The sequence below is a fragment of the Pleurodeles waltl genome, chromosome 1_1 (genome assembly GCF_031143425.1).
Source record: "Pleurodeles waltl isolate 20211129_DDA chromosome 1_1, aPleWal1.hap1.20221129, whole genome shotgun sequence".
NCBI lineage: Eukaryota > Metazoa > Chordata > Amphibia > Caudata > Salamandridae > Pleurodeles > Pleurodeles waltl.
This window is the reverse complement of record NC_090436.1, coordinates 16,328,585-16,345,336: the sequence shown is the minus strand read 5'-3', so window position 1 is coordinate 16,345,336 and position 16,752 is coordinate 16,328,585.

The window sequence follows — 16,752 nt, the reverse complement described above, 5'->3', positions numbered from 1 at the left end:
GCTCCGGGTAGGCCACTGCCAGTATGTGGGACATCAGGGGTGTCAGGGTTCGACAGGCATCCCTTCCTCGTTGGGAGGCCATCCCCAGCTGGGCCTCGGCCATCTTCCGTGCCCAGCGTCTCAGGTCCTCCCACTGTTTCCGACAGTGGGTGCTCCGCCTGCCTTAGACCCCCAAGGTCCTCACGTCCTTGGCGATGGCATGCCATGTATCCTTCTTCTGATGTGTGCTGACCTGCAGAGGAAATAGACACAGGGAAAGGTTTTAGTCAGACCGTCCTGCCTATTACACTCATGGCCCAACATGCCCCTTACCATCCCCATTAGCACAGACATGCCCCAGCATACATGCTGCCCAGGGCCCATCCACCAACCCCCCCCCAAACACACACACGAGGCCTTCACACAAAGCACTCCATGCATTCATGCCCCATGCATCGTACTCACAGTGTACTCACCTGTTGGTCTGGAGGCCCATACAGAAGTCGGTACTGGGGTAGGACCCCATCCACCAGTCTCTCCAACTCTGCCGAGGTGAAGGCAGGGGCCCTTTCCCCAGTCACACGAACCATGGTAGGTTCCAGACACAGGTCACAGAGGCACATGCAGTGTAGGTCCTCTCCTGTTGAAGGTCAGGTAGCAAGTGAGTGAACAGATACAAAATGGCGGTGACGTCCGCGGCGGTGCATACCGTCACCGCCGGCGTACATCACCATTGGCCGTAGTTGCACCGCGGTTCCCGACCGCCTTCCGCAACGGCGCACGTCAGCGGAATTACCTCATTTCCACCTGTCCCCCCATACAGGACAGGTGGACGCTGTAGGAGGCTGGACTGGCTTGTAGTGAGTACCAAGGGGTACTTACACCTTGCACCAGGCCCAGTTATCCCTTATTAGTGTATAGGGTGTCTAGCAGCATAGGCTGATAGATAATGGTAGCTTAGCAGAGCAGCTTAGGCTGAACTAGGAGACGAGTGAAGCTCCTACAGTACCACTAGTGTCATATGCACAATATCATAAGAAAACACAATACACAGATATACAAAAAATAAAGGTACTTTATTTTTATGACAATATGCCAAAAGTATCTCAGTGAGTACCCTCAGTATGAGGATAGCAAATATACACAAGATATATGTACACAATACCAAAAAATGCAGTAATAGTATTAGAAAACAGTGCAAACAATGTATAGTTACAATAGGATGCAATGGGGACACATAGGGATAGGGGCAACACAAACCATATACTCCAAAAGTGGAATGTGAACCACGGATGGACCCCAAACCTATGTGACCTTGTAGAGGGTCGCTGGGACTATTAGAAAATAGTAAGGGTTAGAAAAATAGCCCACCCCAAGACCCTGAAAAGTGAGTGCAAAGTGCACTAAAGTTCCCCAAAGGACATAGAAGTCGTGATAGGGGAATTCTGCAGGAAAGACACAAATCAGCAATGCAACAACGATGGATTTCCAGTCGAGGGTACCTGTGGAACAAGGGGACCAAGTCCAAAAGTCACAAGCAAGTCGGAGATGGGCAGATGCTCAAGAAATGCCAGCTGTGGGTGCAAAGAAGCTGCTACTGGACAGTAGAAGTTGAAGATTCTGCAAGAACGACAAGGGCTAGGAACTTCTCCTTTGGAGGATGGATCCCCCACGCGGAGGAGAGTCGGGCAAAAGTGATTTCCTGAAGAAAGACCGCCAACAAGCCTTGCTAGCTGCAAATCGGGTGGTTAGAGTTTTTGGATGCTGCTGTGGCCCAGGAGGGACCAGGATGTCGCCAATTGCGTCTGGGGACAAAGGGGGTGCCGAGCAAGACAAGGAGCACTCTCAAAAGCAGGCAGCACCCGCAGAAGTGCCAGAACAGGCACTACAAAGTGGAGTGAAACGGTGCTCACCCAAAGTCGCACAAAGGAGTCCCATGTCGCCGGAGGACAACTTAGGAGGTCGTGCAATGCAGGTTAGAGTGCCGTGGACCCAGGCTGGACTGTGCACAAAGGATTTCCGCCGGAAGTGCACGGAGGCCGGAGTAGCTGCAAAAGTCGCGGTTCCCAGCAATGCAGTCTGGCGTGGGGAGGCAAGGACTTACCTCCACCAAACTTGGACTGAAGAGTCACTGGACTGTGGGAGTCAGTTGGACAGAGTTGCTGGATTCAAGGGACCTCGCTCGTCATGCTGAGAGGAGACCCAGGGTACCGGTGATGCAGTTCTTTGGTGCCTGCGGTTGCAGGGGGATGATTCCGTCGACCCACGGGAGATTTCTTCGGAGCTTCTAGTGCAGAGAGGAGGCAGACTACCCCCACAGCATGCACCACCAGGAAAACAGTCGAGAAGGCGGCAGGATCAGCGTTACAGAGTTGAAGTAGTCGTCTTCGCTACTTTGTTGCAGTTTTGCAGGCTTCCAGCGCGGTCAGCAGTCGATTCCTTGGCAGAAGGTGAAGAGAGAGATGCAGAGGAACTCGGATGAGCTCTTGCATTCGTTATCTAAGGAAATCCCCAAAGCAGAGACCCTAAATAGCCAGAAAAGAGGGGTTGGCTACTTAGGAGAGAAGATAGGCTAGCAACACCTGAAGGAGCCTATCAGAAGGAGTCTCTGACGTCACCTGATGGCACTGGCCACTCAGAGCAGTCCAGTGTGCCAGCAGCACCTCTGTTTCCAAGATGGCAGAGGTCTGGAGCACACCGGAGGAGCTCTGGGCACCTCCCAGGGGAGATACAGGTCAGGGGAGGGGTCACTCCCCTTTCCTTTGTCCAGTTTCGCGCCAGAGCAGGGCTAAGGGGTCCCTGAACCGGTGTAGACTGGCTTATGCAGAAATGGGCACCATGTGTGCCCATGAAAGCATTTCCAGAGGCTGGGGGAGGCTACTCCTCCCCTGCCTTCACACCATTTTCCAAAGGGAGAGGGTGTAACACCCTCTCTCAGAGGAAGTCCTTTGTTCTGCCATCCTGGGCCAGGCCTGGCTGGACCCCAGGAGGGCAGAAGCCTGTCTGAGGGGCTGGCAGCAGCAGCAGCTGCAGTGAAACCCCGGGAAAGGCAGTTTGGCAGTACCAGGGTCTGTGCTACAGACCACTGGGATCATGGGATTGTGCCAACTATGCCAGGATGGCATAGAGGGGGCAATTCCATGATCATAGACATGTTACATGGCCATATTCGGAGTTACCATTGTGAAGCTACATATAGGTAGTGACCTATATGTAGTGCACGCGTGTAATGGTGTCCCCGCACTCACAAAGTCCAGGGAATTGGCCCTGAACAATGTGGGGGCACCTTGGCTAGTGCCAGGGTGCCCACACACTAAGTAACTTAGCACCCAACCTTTACCAGGTAAAGGTTAGACATATAGGTGACTTATAAGTTACTTAAGTGCAGTGTAAAATGGCTGTGAAATAACGTGGACGTTATTTCACTCAGGCTGCAGTGGCAGGCCTGTGTAAGTATTGTCTGAGCTCCCTATGGGTGGCAAAAGAAATGCTGCAGCCCATAGGGATCTCCTGGAACCCCAATACCCTGGGTACCTCAGTACCATATACTAGGGAATTATAAGGGTGTTCCAGTAAGCCAATGTAAATTGGTAAAATTGGTCACTAGCCTGTTAGTGACAATTTGAAAGAAATGAGAGAGCATAACCACTGAGGTTCTGGTTAGCAGAGCCTCAGTGAGACAGTTAGTCATAACACAGGTAACACATTCAGGCACACTTATGAGCACTGGGGCCCTGGCTGGCAGGGTCCCAGTGACACATACAACTAAAACAACATATATACAGTGAAAAATGGGGGTAACATGCCAGGCAAGATGGTACTTTCCTACACAACCCCCCCCCCAAACGAAGGACAATAAGACTAGCCATGACCTGATGATTCTTCATTGTCTAAGTGGAAATATCTGGAGAGTCCATCTGCATTGGAGTGGCTACTCCCAGGTCTATGTTCCACTGTATAGTCCATTCCCTGTAGGGATATGGACCACCTCAACAATTTAGGATTTTCACCTTTCATTTGTTTTAGCCAAAGTAGAGGTTTGTGGTCTGTCTGAACAATGAAGTGAGTGCCAAACAGGTATGGCCTCAACTTCTTCAGTGCCCAGACCACAGCAAAGGCCTCCCTCTCAATGGCAGATCAACGCTTTTCTCTAGGGGTCAACCTTCTACTAATAAAAGCAACAGGTTGATCCTGGCCCTCAGAATTAAGTTGTGATAGGACTGCCCCTACTCCTAATTCAGATGCATCAGTTTGGACATAGAATTTTTTAGAGTAACAAGGGCTTTTCAGGACAGGTGCAGAGCACATGGCCTGCTTCAGCTCCTCAAAAGCTTTCTGACAGTTTGCTGTCCATAATACCTTTTTAGGCATTTTCTTGGATGTGAGGTCATTAAGAGGGGCTGCAATGGAGCCATAGTTCTTAATGAACCTCCTGTAATACCCAGTGAGGCCTAGGAAGGCTCTCACCTGAGTCTGAGTAGTAGGGGGAACCCAATCTATAATAGTTTGGATTTTCCCCTGAAGTGGTGCAATCTGTTCCCCACCAACAAGGTGTCCCAGTTAAACCACATTCCCCTGCCCTATCTGGCACTTTGAAGCCTTGATAGTGAGGCCTGCCTTTTGCAGGGCCTCTAAAACTTTCCATAAGTGGACCAGGTGATCATCCCAACTGGAGCTAAAGACAGCTATATCGTCCAGATATGCTGCACTAAAAGCTTCCAGCCCTTGCAGGACTGTGTTCACCAACCTCTGAAAACTGGCAGGTGCATTTTTCAATCCAAAAGGCATTACTGTGAATTGGTAATGGCCTCCAATGTTTGAAAATGCAGTTTTAGGTTTAGCATCTTCTGATAATTTGATCTGCCAATACCCTGCAGTCAAATCAAAAGTGCTTAGATACTTGGCAGATGCCAGTGTATCTATGAGCTCATCTGCCCTGGGTATAGGGTGAGCATCAGTTTTGGTTACCTGGTTGAGACCTCTGTAGTCTACACAAAACCGCATTTCTTTCTTTCCATCTTTGGAATGAGGTTTTGGTACAAGTACCACAGGAGAAGCCCATGGACTTTCAGAGTGCTCAACCACTCCCAGTTCTAACATTTTCTGCACCTCTTGCTTTATGCAGTCTCTGACATGGTCAGGCTGCCTATAGATCTTACTTTTGACAGGCAAGCTGTCTCCAGTATCTATAGTGTGCTCACACCAAGAAGTGGTACCTGGCAAAGTAGAGAAGAGTTCAGAAAACTGACCCAGGAGATTTATGCAATGGTCTTTCTGCTCAGCAGTAAGACAATCAGCCAAAACTACACCTTCCACTAGAGCATCTTGTTCTGTGGAAGAGATGAGATCAGGTAGAGGATCACTGTCTTCTTCCTGTCCCTCATCAGTTGCCATGAGCAGGGTGAGATCAGCCCTGTCATAGTAGGGTTTCAGGCGATTGACATGGAGCACCCTAAGGGGACTCCTGGCAGTGCCTAAGTCAACTAAGTAGGTGACTTCACCCTTTTTCTCAACAATTGTGTGGGGTCCACTCCATTTATCTTGGAGTGCCCTTGGGGCCACAGGCTCCAAGACCCACACTTTCTGCCCTGGTTTGTACTGAACCAAAACACCCTTCTGGTCATGCCATTGCTTTTGGAGCTCTTGGCTGGCCTGAAAGTTTTTACTGGCCTTTTTCATGTACTCAGCCATCCTTGATCTGAGGCCAAGTACATAATCCACAATATCTTGCTTTGGAGCTTTTAAAGGTTGTTCCCAACCCTCCTTGACAAGTGTTAGTGGACCCCTAACAGGGTGTCCAAAGAGGAGTTCAAAGGGGCTGAAGCCCACTCCTTTCTGGGGTACCTCCCTGTAGGCAAAAAGGAGGCATGGTAAAAGGATATCCCATCTCCTGCGGAGTTTTTCAGGGAGTCCCATAATCATGCCTTTGAGAGTTTTGTTAAATCTCTCCACCAGTCCATGTGTTTGTGGATGATAGGGTGTAGTGAACTTGTAAGTCACACCACACTCCTTCCACATGGCCTTTAAGTAAGCAGACATGAAATTGCTTCCCCTGTCTGATACCACCTCTTTTGGGAAGCCCACCCTGGAAAATATTCCCAGGAGGGCCTTTGCCACTGCAGGTGCTGTAGTGGTCCTTAGAGGAATTGCTTCAGGATATCTTGTGGCATGGTCCACTACCACCAAGATAAACCTATTGCCTGAAGCAGTAGGAGGGTCAAGGGGGCCAACTATGTCAACCCCTACCCTTTCAAAGGGAACCCCAACCACAGGCAGTGGGATAAGGGGTGCCTTTGGAGTGCCACCTGTCTTGCCACTGGCTTGACAGGTTTCACAGGACTTACAAAATTCCTTTGTGTCCTCTGACATTCTAGGCCAATGAAACAAGGGAACAAGTCTGTCCCAAGTTTTCATTTGTCCCAAATGTCCAGCTAGGGGAATGTCGTGGGCTAGAGTTAGGAGGAACTTTCTGTACTCCTGAGGAATCACTAACCTCCTGGCAGTTCCAGGTTTAGGATCCCTTGCTTCAGTGTACAAGAGGTTGTCCTCCCAGTAAACTCTGTGAGAGTCACTGACATCCCCATTAGCTTGTTTGACAGCTTGCTGTCTTAGACCTTCTAGTGTGGGACAGGTTTGCTGTGCCACACTCAGCGTCTCCCTGGCAGGCCCCCCTTCACCCAAAAGCTCAGCAGTGTCTGCTTCCAGCTCCTCTGGTGTAGGTTCTGCACAGGGTGGAAATTCTTCTTCCTCAGAATTAGAATCCACTGTAGAGGGAGGGATAGTAGGAAGTGCTTTACTTCTACTAGCCCTAGCTTTAGGGAGCACTTGGTCCATTGTTCCAGGATCCAAGTCACCCTGTCCTTTTTGCTTTTTGGCCTGAGCCCTGGTTAAAGCAAAAATATGCCCTGGGATGCCCAGCATTGCTGCATGGGCCTCCAACTCCACATCTGACCAAGCTGATGTCTCCAAATCATTTCCTAGAAGACAGTCTACAGGTAAATCTGAGGCTACCACAACTTTCTTTGGACCAGTAACCCCCCCCCCAGTTGAGATTTACAACAGCCATGGGGTGGCTAAGTGTGTTGTTGTGAGCATTGGTTACTTGGTACTGGTGACCAAGTAGGTGTTGTTCAGGGTGGACCAGTTTCTCTATTACCATAGTAACACTGGCACCAGTGTCCCTGTAGGCCTGAACCTCAACACCATTTATTAGGGGTAGCTGCTTGTACTTATCCATATTAAGGGGACAAGCAACTAAGGTGGCTAAATCAATAGCCCCCTCAGAAACTAACACAGCCTCTGTGGTCTCCCTAACAAGACCAACCCCAACTAAGTTACCAATAGTGAGCCCAGCTACTCCCTTGGATTGGCTATTAGTAGGTTTGCTCCCACCACCACTGCTATTAGTAGGGACACTAGGTGTAGCAGTAGGGGTTGTAGTGGTAGGAGGCTTGGTGCTTTTCTTTGGACAACTGGGATCTGTTGTCCAATGGCCTTTTATTTTACATAAATAGCACCATGGTTTCTTTTCTTTGTTTTGATTAGAAGAGGATTTGGGCCCACCACCCCCACCAGAGTGTTTTGTGGGCCTGATGAAGACTCATTTTTAGATTTGTCCCCACCCTTGTCAGAAGACTTACCATCCTTCTTCTTGTTGCCATCTTTGTCACCCCCTGTATGAACTTTTCTGTTCACCCTTGTTCTGACCCATTTGTCTGCCTTCTTTCCTAATTCTTGGGGAGAGGTCAGATCAGAGTCCACCAGGTACTGGTGCAACAAATCAGACACACAATTATTAAGAATATGTTCTCTCAGGATCAAGTTATACAGGCTGTCATAATCAGTAACTTTACTGCCATATAACCACCCCTCCAAGGCCTTCACTGAATGGTCAATTAAATCAACCCAGTCTTGTGAAGACTCATTTTTGGTCTCTCTGAACTTTATCCTGTATTGTTCAGTGGTTAAGCCATAACCATCCAGGAGTGCATTCTTAAGAACTGTAAAATTATTGGCATCACTTTCTTTCACAGTAAGGAGCCTATCCCTACCTTTTCCACTAAATGATAGCCATAGGATAGCAGCCCACTGCCTTTGAGGGACATCCTGTACAACACAGGCCCTCTCAAGTGCAGCAAACCACTTGTTAATGTCATCCCCCTCCTTATAAGGGGGAACTATCTTATGCAGATTCCTGGAATCATGCTCTATTGCAGGATGACTATGGGGAATACTGCTGCTGCCACCATGGGTTTCTGAACCCAACTTCTGTCTTTCCTTCTCTAGTTCTAAGGACTGTCTATCCAAATCCAGCTGTTGCTTCTTAAGCTTCAGTCTGGTTTGTTCCACTCTCAACTTATTGAGTTCCCTTTCTAACACTCTGTCATCAGGGTTGGTGGGAGGGACATGTCTTGAAACATAGGTATGATGAGAATTGACAGAAGGAGACCTATCCCTAACAGAAGGCACCCTAACAGCTTGGTTAACAGAAACATCACTTCTACTGTGGTGAGAAGGAATTCTCTTGTTAAGATGTGAGACAACACTATCTGTATGGTGTGACTCAACCTCTGTACCAACTATGTTAGGCTGTCTAGTATTGGGCAGGCTAGGAAGTTTATTTCCTGAATCTTTTACTAGGGGAGTCCCTGTATCAGATTGGGAACCATTGGCTACTTTTTCAACAGACGGGGCCCTTCTGGCCTTATCTTGTTCTCTAAGCATGTTAAGCAATAATTCCAAAGAAGGATTCTTCCCTACACTCAAACCTCTCTCTATGCAGAGAGTCCTTGCTCCTTTCCAGCTAAGGTGATCATATGCAAGTTTGGACAGATCAACATTTTGGCCTGTGCCAGACATTTTTAGAGAGAGTTTAAGTGATAGAAAAAGAGAAAAAAACTTTTCAGAACTTTTAGAAAGACAGAAAAAAAAAACTTTTAAAACTTTTAAGAACTTTTTAGAAAGTTTAGAGGTACTTTTCAGCACTTTAGAAAAGAGGTGAGAAAAGAAATGCAAAACTTTTTGGTTAGGTGTACATACACTGAACTTGTTTTGTATATTTTTCTCTTATGAAAAGTACAATGACAAAAGTGGTAAGTAGTCTCGAAGCACTTATCCCGTCGCTGCACAACCAATGTAGGAGGCTGGACTGGCTTGTAGTGAGTACCAAGGGGTACTTACACCTTGCACCAGGCCCAGTTATCCCTTATTAGTGTATAGGGTGTCTAGCAGCATAGGCTGATAGATAATGGTAGCTTAGCAGAGCAGCTTAGGCTGAACTAGGAGACGAGTGAAGCTCCTACAGTACCACTAGTGTCATATGCACAATATCATAAGAAAACACAATACACAGATATACTAAAAATAAAGGTACTTTATTTTTATGACAATATGCCAAAAGTATCTCAGTGAGTACCCTCAGTATGAGGATAGCAAATATACACAAGATATATGTACACAATACCAAAATATGCAGTAATAGTATTAGAAAACAGTGCAAACAATGTATAGATACAATAGGATGCAATGGGGACACATCGGGATAGGGGCAACACAAACCATATACTCCAAAAGTGGAATGCGAACCACGAATGGACCCCAAACCTATGTGACCTTGTAGAGGGTCGCTGGGACTATTAGAAAATGGTAAGGGTTAGAAAAATAGCCCACCCCAAGACCCTGAAAAGTGAGTGCAAAGTGCACTAAAGTTCCCCAAAGGACATAGAAGTCGTGATAGGGGAATTCTGCAGGAAAGACACAAATCAGCAATGCAACAACAATGGATTTCCAGTCGAGGGTACCTGTGGAACAAGGGGACCAAGTCCAAAAGTCCCAAGCAAGTCGGAGATGGGCAGATGCCCAGGAAATGCCAGCTGTGGGTGCAAAGAAGCTGCTACTGGACAGTAGAAGTTGAAGATTCTGCAGGAACGACAAGGGCTAGGAACTTTCTCTTTGGAGGATGGATCCCCCATGCCGTGGAGAGTCGTGCAGATGTGTTTTCCTGAAGAAAGACTGCCAACAAGCCTTGCTAGCTGCAAATTGTGCGGTTATGGTTTTTGGATGCTGCTGTGGCCCAGGAGGGACCAGGATGTCGCCAATTGCGTCTGGGGACAGAGGGGGCGTCGAGCAAGACAACGAGCCCTCTCAAAAGCTGGCAGCACCCGCAGAAGTGCCAGAACTGGCACTACGAAGTGGAGTGAAACAGTGCTCACCCGAAGTCGCACAAAGGAGTCCCACGTCGCCGGAGGACTACTTAGGAGGTCGTGCAATGCAGGTTAGAGTGCCGTTGACCCAGGCTGGACTGTGCACAAAGGATTTCCGCCGGAAGTGCACGGAGGCCGGAGTAGCTGCAAAAGTCACGGTTCCCAGCAATGCAGTCTGGCGTGGGGAGGCAAGGACTTACCTCCTCCAAACTTGGACTGAAGAGTCACTGGACTGTGGGAGTCACTTGGACAGAGTTGCTGGATTCAAGGGACCTCGCTCGTTGTGCTGAGAGGAGACCCAGGGTACCGGTGATGCAGTTCTTTGGTGCCTGCGGTTGCAGGGGGACGATTCCGTCGACCCACGGGAGATTTCTTCGGAGCTTCTAGTGCAGAGAGGAGGCAGACTACCCCCACAGCATGCACCACCAGGAAAACAGTCGAGAAGGCAGCAGGATCAGCTTTACAGAGTTGCAGTAGTCGTCTTTGCTACTTTGTTGCAGTTTTGCAGGCTTCCAGCCCGGTCAGCAGTCGATTCCTTGGCAGAAGGTGAAGAGAGAGATGCAGAGGAACTCGGATGAGCTCTTGCATTCGTTATCTAAGGAAATCCCCAAAGCAGAGACCCTAAATAGCCAGAATAGATGGTTTGGCTACTTAGGAGAGAAGATAGGCTAGCAACACCTGAAGGAGCCTATCAGAAGGAGTCTCTGACGTCACCTGATGGCACTGGCCACTCAGAGCAGTCCAGTGTGCCAGCAGCACCTCTGTTTCCAAGATGGCAGAGGTCTGGAGCACACTGGAGGAGCTCTGGGCACCTCCCAGGGGAGGTACAGGTCAGGGGAGTGGTCACTCTCCTTTCCTTTGTCCAGTTTCGCGCCAGAGCAGGGCTGAGGGGTCCCTGAACCGGTGTAGACTGGCTTATGCAGAAATGGGCACCATCTGTGCCCATGAAAGCATTTCCAGAGGCTGGGGGAGGCTTCTCCTCCCCTGCCTTCACACCATTTTCCAAAGGGAGAGGGTGTAACACCCTCTCTCAGAGGAAGTCCTTTGTTCTGCCATCCTGGGCCAGGCCTGGCTGGACCCCAGGAGGGCAGAAGCCTGTCTGAGGGGCTGGCAGCAGCAGCAGCTGCAGTGAAACCCCGGGAAAGGCAGTTTGGCAGTACCAGGGTCTGTGCTACAGACCACTGGGATCATGGGATTGTGCCAACTATGCCAGGATGGCATAGAGGGGGCAATTCCATGATCATAGACATGTTACATGGCCATATTCGGAGTTACCATTGTGAAGCTACATATAGGTAGTGACCTATATGTAGTGCACGCGTGTAATGGTGTCCCCGCACTCACAAAGTCCGGGGAATTGGCCCTGAACAATGTGGGGGCACCTTGGCTAGTGCCAGGGTGCCCACACACTAAGTAACTTACCACCCAACCTTTACCAGGTAAAGGTTAGACATATAGGTGACTTATAAGTTACTTAAGAACAGTGTGAAATGGTTGTGAAATAACGTGGACGTTATTTCACTCAGGCTGCAGTGGCAGGCCTGTGTAAGAATTGCCAGAGCTCCCTATGGATGGCAAAAGAAATGCTGCAGCCCATAGGGATCTCCTGGAACCCCAATACCCTGGGTACCTCAGTACCATATACTAGGGAATTATAAGGGTGTTCCAGTAAGCCAATGTAAATTGGTAAAATTGGTCACTAGCCTGTTAGTGACAATTTGAAAGAAATGAGTGAGCATAACCACTGAGGTTCTGGTTAGCAGAGCCTCAGTGAGACAGTTAGTCATAACACAGGTAACACATTCAGGCACACTTATGAGCACTGGGACCCTGGCTGGCAGGGTCCCAGTGACACATACAACTAAAACAACATATATACAGTGAAAAATATTGTAACAATCACAATATGCATTGTACTGCAGTGGTTACAATGTACAGGTAATGACCAGCTGCTCACTCTTTTGCCCCATAGATTTCAACTGCTGCGGATGAATAGGAGATGGAGACGTCCCCCAGTGTACAGGCCCCTTGTGGACTTGGCAACAATGGAGGACAGGCACATCATCCTCACCTATAGACTGGACAGGGCCACATTCACAGAGCTGGTTGCCCAACTGTAGCTGGACCTGATATCTGCTATCCGTCACCCCACTGGGATCCCCCCTCTCGTGCAAGTGCTACCAGTGCTCCATTTCTTGGCAACTGGTTCTTTCCAAGTGACAGTGGGCTTGGCAGCAGGAATGTCACAGCCAATGTTCTCAGTAGTGCTGACCAGAGTGCTGTCTGCCCTGATGAAACACATGAGCAGCTACATCGTTTTCTCCCAAGTGGAGGATTTGGCCACAGTGAAGGCTGACTTCTATGCAATGGGACATATCTCCAACATCATTGGTGCGATGGATGGGACACATATTTGTCCGCGACGGGCGAAATTAATAGGTCTTCAGAAATCAAAAAAGTTAGCACTCGATGAATGTGCAGATGGTGTGTTTGGCGGACCAGTACATCTCCCATGTCAATGCTTAGTATCCTGGATCGGTGCATGATGCTTTTATCCTGAGGAATAGCAGCATCCCAAATGTGATGGCCCAACTCCAGAGGCACCGGGTGTGACTAATAGGTGAGCCCTGGTTCCTACCCAGTGGATGTTGTTGTATGGGTATGGTGTGGGACGTAAGGGTTAGTGTGTGGCTAACAGTTGTCCCTCGATATTTGCAGGTGACTCTGGTTACCCCAACCTCTCATGGCTACTGACCTCTGTGAGGAATCCCAAGACAAGGGCAGAGGAACGTTACAATGAGGCACCTGGGTGAACAAGAAGGATTATTGAACGTACCTTCGGCCTCCTGAAAGCCAGGTTTTGGTGCCTCCATCTAACAGGTGGATCCCTGTGCTACTCACCCAAGAAAGTCTGCCAGATTATCATGGCATGCTGTATGTTGCACAACCTTGCCTTGAGACGCCATGTGCCTTTTCTGCAGAAGGAGGAGGCAGGAGATGGCCGTGTGGCAGCAGTGGACCCTGTGGACAGTGAAGATGAGGAGGCACAGGATGAAGATGAAGACAACAGAAGTGCAGTCATTTGTCAATACTTCCAGTGACAAACAGGTAAAACTGTTATTTCACATTTCATTGACAGTTTGATGTGTGACATTGTCACTGGCAGGCTGTGAATTCCTACTTCTATGCCCACTCACTGTACCCATTGGCATCCCTTTTTGCAGTTGTTGATGCCCCACTATTGCTTCTGTTGTGTTCAATGCAGCCAACTACAGGTCTTTACTATGTGTACATTACTGTACAGTTGAATTGCAATGTTTAACGCAAGTTAAACGAATACACACTTCATTCATTTGACATACTCCATACTTTATTGCAGTGCTCTGACGAAAAGGGGGAAGTGCAATGGGCTGGGGTGATGATGGAGGAAATTCCAGGGTAGAGTCAAGTCTATTTGTAGCACAGGTGCATTGTCCAAGGGGGCATAGGAAGGGGAGCAATGGCAGTTCAAGGTGGACAGGGTGACAGAGTGGGACAGAAGGGTGACAATCAGGAGAGTCTCATTTCCTAGTGGGGTTTGGCAATAGGCTTCTGCCTGTATCGCAGGGAACGTTTGCGGGTGGCTCTCCTTCTGCAGGGGGAGGGGTGCTGGTGGCCTGTTGGTCCTGTGGCGGGGCCTCCTGTCCACTAGCGGCAGCGGAGGTGGAGGCCTGTTCAGTAGTCTGGCTAGTGGCAGGGGCCCGCTGGTGTGCCACTGCCTCTCTCATACTGTTGGCCATGTCTGCCAGCACCTCTGCAATGTAGACCAGAGTGGTGCTAATGGACTTAAAGTCCTCCCTGATCCCCAGGTACTGTCCCATCTGGCCCAGCGTATCCTGGGAATGTTGGTATGCTCCCAGGATCGCAGTAAGTGCCTCCTAGAGAGTTGGTTCCCTGGGCCTGTCCTCTCCCTGACGCACAGCAGTGCTCCCAGCTTCCCTGTTGTCCTGTGCCTCTGTCCCCTGAACCGTGTTCCCACTGCCACTGACCCCAGGTTCCTGATTGTCCTGGGTTTGTGAGGTGCTGTCATCACTGTGGGCCTCTTCTGTGGGGGGACTGGATGTTGCTGTCACCTCTTCTCCGGTGACATTGGCTGGGATACCTGTGGGGATGTAAATGCAGTGTTATTGTTTCTGCGCGTGACATATTGTGCATGGGTGGGTTGCCCTCTATGGTTGTTATTGCCCTGGCAGTTTTGCCTTGTGTGAGTTGTTATTTGGTTGGCTAGCTGATTGTCTGTAGTGTGCATGCTGTAGTGATAGGTGTCCATGCAGGGCTGTGAGTGGTCTCCATGCAATGGTATGGCATGCAGGGCTTGGCATTGGGATGAGTGGGTTGTGATGGTGGGGTGTGTGGGAAGTGAATGAGTGATGGGAGTGAGGATAAGGGTGGGGGTATGTGATGACATGCAGGTAGGGGAGAGAAGTAGTTGAGAGTTGACTTACCAGAGTCCAGTCCTCCTCCTACTCCTGCCAGGCCCTCAGGATGCAGTATTGCCAAGACTTGCTCCTCCCTTGTTGTTAGTTGTGGGGGAGGAGGTGGGGGTCCACCGCTAGTCCTCTGCACTGTGAGCTGGTGTCTTACTGCAATGGTATGCACCTTCCCCCGTCAGTCATGCCACCTCTTTGTGATGTCATTCATTGTTCTGGGGTGCTGTCCCATGGCGTTGACCCTGTCTACGATTTTCCACCATAGCTCCATCTTCCTAGCAATGGATATCTACTGCACCTGTGCTCCAAATAGCTGTGGCTCTACCCTGATGATTTCCTCCACCATGACCCTTCGCGCCTCCTCAGAGAATCTGGGGTGTTGTTGTGGTGCCATGGGTGAAGTGTGAGTGGTGTGGGTGAGGGTGTGTAGGGTGATGTGTTGGGGTGTGTGATGTAAGGTGCGTGGGTGATGTATAGGTGATGGTGGTATGTGGCTCTGGTTGTGTGTGTGCTCTTGCTGTCTCTCTCTGGTGGCAATTATTGGTCTTCGTGAAGGGTTGTGGGTAATGTGGGTGGGTGTTTTATAGTGGTGTGGGTGTAGGTGTGTGGTGTGTGTATGTGTGTCAGGTGTGTGTAGTTTAAATTGTCCAATGTGGTGCTGTTTTGTTAGTGTCTGTGTATTTTGAGCGCTGCGGTATGTACCGCCAATGGTTTACCGCCATTGAATGTCCGACGTGGTGATTCATGGGTCATAATGTTGTGGCCGTTGTTCTGTTGGCGTAACGGTGTGGGTTTTGATACTGCCAGTTTATCACTAACCTTTGGGCTGGCGGATTTGTGTGTGTGGCTGTTTAGTGACGGATTGGTGTGTGTGTGTCATAATATGGTTAGCGGATATCCGCCGCGGCAGCGGTATGTTGGCGGCAGTCAGCATGGCGGTAAGTGGGATTGACCACCAATGTCATAATGAGGGCCAAAATGTCTGCAAGAACGTTCCAGAAGCTTTCTAGCCATGCCCCTAAAGCCACAAAGCAACATCAGTTATGACACGTAGAAGCAAGGCAAAGTCAATCATTGTCAGTCTCATCGCACAAAGGTTCTTCGATGTCAATGAAAAAGATGGGTGTGCACTGCTGATATCCACCAAAGAACAGCGTGCACATGTGGGGATAGCTATCTGTATAGAAGAACACTGTTCAAAGAAGCATATCAAATAAAGCAACAAGCCTCATTCAGACACTGTCCCAAAATAAAAATTAAAGTGAAAGATTACCCAATAACCTTCATCATAGACAGTGGTGCATGGATCAACATCATGCCAGTAGCATAGTTTAACAGCCTGTCCCCTATGCCTTGCCTCACTCCATCAGTTATGAGGGTGTATACTCGGGCCACTTCTGAACCACTACAAAGTCAACGGTGGTTCACAGCAACAGTAAGACACAATAAGACATCAGTTGGATCCACCATTCATGTTCTACAAGGGACTTCTCTGAGTGCCTGTTTGCTCAGTATTGCCACTGCTGTTGCTGGAGTACAACTTCTATACTCCATCTGAGATCACAAGCCGATTCCCATCATTATTCCATGGCTTAGGAAAACTCAAGAACATGAAAGTATAACTACATATCAATGAGGACGTTCTCCTTGTTGCTCGGAAAAATAGCAGAGTTGCTTTTCTTCTCCAACAAGCAGTAGAGAAAGAACTGGAAAGACTGGTAAAACATGACATGATTGAATGATCCACAGGCCCTACACCACGAGTTTCACCCAAAGTGGTAGCACCAAAAAAGCTCAGTACTGGAGCCGTGCGCATCTGTGTTGATATACGCCAGACAAACAAAGTCATTGAAAAGGAAAGACACCCTGGTCCTCACATAGCGGACATGATCATGCAGCTGAACGGAGCCAAAGTATTTTCCCGTTTTGACCTAAACAAGGGATACCATCAACACAAGTGGGAGAAGAAATGCAGGTGCATTACTACCTTTTCAACTCATGTTGCTTTGTTCCAATATAAGAGACTGAGTTTGAGAGCATCTTGTCTGCTGAAACATTTCAGGATGTCATTTGCAGAGTAATTCAACCTGTTACACATGCTG